The 6,000-nt window shown below is 38.8% G+C and overlaps 1 pseudogene; it reads right to left on the reverse strand.

Moving 5' to 3' along the window:
- Window positions 1-3,465: 3,465 nt before the first annotated feature.
- On the reverse strand, window positions 3,466-4,472 carry LOC147488532 (uncharacterized; annotated as a pseudogene).
- Window positions 4,473-6,000: the final 1,528 nt, after the last annotated feature.

Consider the following 6,000-nt stretch of genomic DNA (forward strand, 5'->3'; position numbering starts at 1 on the left):
GTATATTATTTATTTGACTCTATTTTTTTTTATATATAACAATAATTATATTTATTTATTTATTTATTTCTAAGATTTGTCCCTTGATTTCAATCTATCTCGCACTAATAAGATGAGTTGTATTCTTATATACATTCCACGTCAGCCTCACTAACAATTTCTTGACATTTTAATCTCAAGATAAAAAAAATTGTTTATTTTCCAAACAAGTTAATATGTGAAACAACACTCTGGGTTGTGTGTGACTTCATTTTTACTTGTGCAAGATTAATATAGTTTCCTACAACTTTCAGGAAATGGTAATAAAATGTTACAACTGAAGATGCTGTTATGAAATAACAAGTTTTAAAACCATAGAATGACTAATGCACTATTTCAGCTAAGAAATAGGATCTGTAGTCTATGCCCACAAAGACATATCAAGCACCTTTAGCTAGTACATAGTTGCAAAGGAAAAAAAAAAACATGTTGCAAGTACAACCATTTCTACAAATTGAAGAAGAAAGTTCAATCAAAGGTTTCCTTCAGAGTGCACATACGCATGACAGTTTATGGATCATAATCAATATCAAGGCCAAAAGCCAAACACAATATTGAGACAATTTTATTGATTGATAAAGCTCTGTCAAAGAAATCCATGATCAACAACTTATGAAGATCCAATAATACATCAAAGACAATTAAAACACTCAACATTGAACTAAAAATATAAATGTCATACAAAATTTAGCATCTAAGAGGCCGAAACGATGCCGACGCTAACTAAGTTTGACATTACAACTTAAGGAAAACAAATTCTTCAATGTAAATTTCGACATAACCTCCTTTGTATATTCAATATTAAATAAAAAAAAACCTGTCATGTCTAAAAATCATTAAACCTGTCATATTACCAAAAGAACAAAAATAACAACATCCCAAAGGTTCTAAACTACTATACATATAACAAGTTGCACAGTTATTTAGTTTACAAACTGATCAACTCAACTCAAAAGACACGAAAAGGGCTAGCAAAAGTCCAAACAACTATAATATAAAAGGAAGTAGTTGAAGTGACAAAATCCATCTGCGGCAAACCATCAAAAATTGTCCTCCCCAGTACATTACTTGTGGAAGAACCTGCATAAATCAAAACAACAAAATTAAGCATGATAACGACAGTAGATATTCATTTATGAGAAGTATATAAAATCTTGATGAAGTGAATTTGCAAACAATATAAATAGAAATAAAGGTAGAAAGATGAATACTACATACCGAGATAAAAACAAGAAAATAACATTTCAACTATAAGATTTTCTTAGAACATCAAATGGTTGAAGCAGACAAGTGCAACAAACGATTCTCCTCTTGCAATCGGCCTCTAAGACCAACACATTTTCCAATCTTTTGAAGTCTTTCCAAAGAGAACATAGGGCAAAATGCCAGATCACACAACTTTCTTGTGCGAGACAAAGCAACAAAAGTCAAACCGAGGCTTTCCTTTCACCAATATCTACCATGTACCGATCAAGAGTGAGGCCTTGACTCTTGTGAATTGTTATCGCCCAACATAGTACTAGGGGAACCTGAATCTTGTTGGCATGAAGTATTGCACGACTTCCAATTTGATGTCCGTGGAGTAATAGGTATTGTATTAGAATCTGATCGAACCTAGCACCACGATAGTGGTCAAGTCAACCATAACAAACAAAGAGGTATATCTTCCGTGATTTGCAGCCATTTCCATAAACAATATCTACAAATGCCCATTGCACCATTAACTATCCATTTGTGGTGGCAATGTTTGAACGAAGCATAACACGCGCACCAAGTGATAAACACGGAACTTTCTCCAAGCCTTTTGCATCATCCGGACGGCCCTTGGTAGCGGTCTCACAATTATTTAGTGATACAATTCGAGCAACCGGTTTACCAAGCTCAATAAGTCGGGTGAGATTATAATCATGTGCGTGGCTGTTTGGTAGGAAAAAAGACGCAGAAAGCATCTTTGAAGGTGTTAACCTCATCCATATTAGCGAGGAAATATCCCGAAGTTAGAAATAATTGCCAATCACTGACGGTTGAAGTTCCATTACTTAGTCTGAATAGTGTTTCTCGAAATGATGCTTGGTCATCCCCTGCTTGTCGAAATATATGTGATAACCGAACACATTTATCGAAACTAGAATACACAATTCCACCATGTTGTTTTTGAATAGACCCACCTTGGACATATAATGCAATCATCACATACGGGAGGTAATTGACGATATCACCAACGAGGATAATAGATACATCACCAAATGGATCGTTCTTTGCGAAAATATCTCGGCAACGCCGGTCAATATTTGCAAGCATACTTCTTCCAACCATGCTGTACTCATCGATAATGATAAGTTTGGTGTCTTTAAAGTCTTCTTGCATACGTCGACATTGATCACCTTCAATATTTTTGGAAGTTTGTTTCACACCTTTTTGATCCACAGTGAAAGATAGTTCATGATGGATGGTTGCACCTCCAATATTAAAAGCGGCAACTCCAGTAGGAGCCATGACACGCACTGCTTTGTTTGTTTTGAAAATTGCAGTAACTGAATACACAATTGCATTTATGAGTGTGGACTTGCCTGTGCCTGCTCCCCCACAAACAATTAACCGAATACATGCTCCAGCTTGTAGGGCTCTAACTACCATATCATGAGCCAGTCTTTGTTCATTAGATAAATCATGATCTGGTACAACTGTTTGAGGTTCATGATTTAGTTCATTGCCACCACGAAGAGCATGGACAAATTTTCTATCAATTTCTATATTTGGATATCGATGTAAACCTTCAAATTGAATTGTGAAAATGTCAAGTCTCTTCTTCCTAATTCCACGGTTTCCCCTGGGGACAAACATGGGCCCCATTGCTGCCATCATCCACTCATCCCGGCAAGTCTTCAAGCATCAAGCTCTACCTCAATACCATCTTCAAGCTCTTCATCTATCGGTTCGGAAGAATAATCCCATGAGTGATTTGAAACCCAAGTCATAGTATCTTTCGGACCACAAGGGAAATTCTCCCCGAGCTTCTTCGAGTTCGATAATGATGATGAATTAAGACTTGTTGACGACAAAATGATTCCCATTTTTCAGTGTTTGGTAGGATGTTACCGCCTAGCTCACGAACCAAACGCATTAACCGCGTCGGCTTCGAGAAGTGTGCCAAACATGCCGCTTGAAATAATGTCTTTTGCCATATTCGGGAGGGAAATATTTTCATAACAAAAGGTCGGTTCGCAGATATCTTCCTACAAAGGTTGGATCTGTTCCAACAATTTCATCCTCGTCGCCATCGCTCGACGGCTACATAATTGATGCTAGCATGCTCTTTTCGCTAACATTTAAGAGTACAAACTTTTCTGGATGATCGGGTCAATGGGTACCCCATTAGCAAGTGACATACTTCCTGGGCAGAAATATCTCTTTCAGAGACACTTTTCATAAGTAGGCGCTTGAAAGCAGATCTTGCATTTTGACAGGGCCGATGAAAATCTTCAACAATATCTTGAAGAGTATCTCCAAACTTTTAGAAGCCGGTTCAGATTTAGCGCGGTATTTAGCAATGTAATTGACAACATTGCAGATCGAAAAGGATCCGGCGACCAATCAATGTTTGCACGCCAGGTCTGCAAAATCTTACGATTGTGGGAACAGACTAGTTCATCATTTCGGCGGCCGAGGAAACGATACATGTTACTGTTGGGAGGCTCTTCTACAATTTTCGACTGACCAATTACATCAAATGGGTATCTAAAGCGACATACCATTTGTTTGGTTGCTTTGTGTAAGCGCAAACAATGACTCCCACATATAGAGTGTCGCATGACCCAATTGACCAACGAAACATAGTCATCTTCGTTTGTATCAAGTTGTAAATCGAGTGGCAAAATGCGTGCACAAGGAAGTTCTTGTAGATTTCTAGACATGCTTGGGTCTGGGTTAACAGTGCAAACAAGTCTATCAAAATAATCAATAACATTAGATCTATCGATATCACTTGTAGCAATCTTAGTAACATCTGGCGCATCTGCTAGCCAAAGAAATCCATGAACATGACCACTTCCACGATTTTGCCACTCAAACCGGTACCAATGATCAACCACAGAGAACTCATATCGTAAGTAATCCCGAAAGAAGAATTCCACTCTTGCCTGAAAGAACCAAGCGACAACATTTGGGTTATCATTAATTAACTTTGCGCGTCCCCTTCTTTTATCTAAAAGAGACATTCTTTCAAGATCATTAGAAGGATCTAAAATACGAAAAAGTTCTGGCCATTGCATGTCAGCAGCGCTGAGTGTGAAGAAGATAGTTGGTGCACCTAACTGTTTAACCATGGCAGTCAGCTCTTTCAATCTTGTATACCAATAACAGCGGGTACCACGAATGTTGTTAGCATAGTAAGAGACACGATTAGCTAATTGCTTATCACCGGACGAAATCATATTTCGAATTTCCTCAATTGACAACTCAGCATCCCCTGGATTCTTCCTCACAAAAACATCACCTAAAGAAAGTGCTTGCCACCTTGAAAGAGAGTTCCAAGCAAAGTAGCGGAATCTCGTATCTCTAGCAAATCGCTCATCATGATATTTCATCAAAAACTGGAAGTATGGCAATGGATTGACTTTCCGCTGGCGAGCTTGTCGTAGATCAGCCTCACCGTAAGGAAACAAAGTTGGAAATGCCATAACAATATATCCTGGGGTTGAAAACTCATCAATGATGTGAGTTGTTAAAGGCATATGGACATTAGTTTGATCTACATTTGGTACCATAAATGCCCTCCGGAGACGTGCTTGTTGATTGGGTTGTGCCGCAATAGAAATAGTTCCAACAGCATGAAACTCATCAATGTGCAAATCCTGGTTATACAAGTCAGGTGGCCCGTCATCGTCATCGGCTTCCCTAGGTATGGCAGAAACTTCGTTGTCGATATCTTCCACAGGTCGGGACATATGTGGTAGGTCATCAGGTTGTCCATCTAGAGGTAGTCCTTCGATAGTTCCATCATCAATAATTATATCATTATAGTACCGATTATAAGTTTTCAACCAAACCAAGGCTGTGCGTACAAATTCTCGCCGAACACGGAATTCCTTGCTTGCATGTGGCCCCCCTCTATTAACGACAAGAATTGCAGATAAATCAGCGGGCTTGAATGGAAGAACAGTGGCAATCAGATTGACATCTTGGGAGAAATTTATCACATTACCACTGTACTTGTATTGTTGACCCCTAACACGATACACAGACATCATGGGATGCACCCTGGCAATGAGAATTCTTTCTAGATTGGACAAACGAGACAGTTCTAGAGGTACAATGCCCGGATCCATTGAATTGTTAACACTGAACATGCCAGCGTTAGTGTTGTCTCGTTTTTCCAACTTGCAAGAGGTACAAATACCTGCATCAATTCTTGTTATGAGCGAGGTTCACACTTAGTACAAACATATTCCAAGAAAATATACAAAGAAGATCAATTACCTACTGAAATCTTTAGATCAGGAAATTTTCTTTTGCATAGAGGACAACTGACCCATGAAATATCATTGCAGGATTTTCTAAATACTTGTGCGTTGGAGAGTGGTATGTAGTCGTCTGTAGTAGGTGGCAGATAAGTGTTTTCACGGATATTGTCTTCACACACCATAAGTTGAATACCAGGAAGTCTTTGATGAAGAACGTTCTGTGAAATAACTATTTGACGAGCAATAACAACTCTTTGACGGGCAATTGTTTGACGTGCAAGTCTTTGCCCAACAACTCTGCTACGAAACGCATTAAGGGAGTTTTGAACAACCCTTTCAACAGGGTTTTGCCTTACAAATGCTAATCTTCTACGAGATTGTCTGGAATTTTGTACTCCATCCATGTGCAATCCACGAGCCAAACCTTTACGAGCAGTGTCTAGGCGACGATTAGCATCTCGGTGCTTGGAGGTTTCGCCAATGCGTGCATCTTTTCTTA

This window comes from Coptis chinensis, chromosome 7, assembly GCF_015680905.1.
Source record: "Coptis chinensis isolate HL-2020 chromosome 7, ASM1568090v1, whole genome shotgun sequence".
Taxonomy (NCBI): Eukaryota; Viridiplantae; Streptophyta; class Magnoliopsida; order Ranunculales; family Ranunculaceae; genus Coptis; species Coptis chinensis.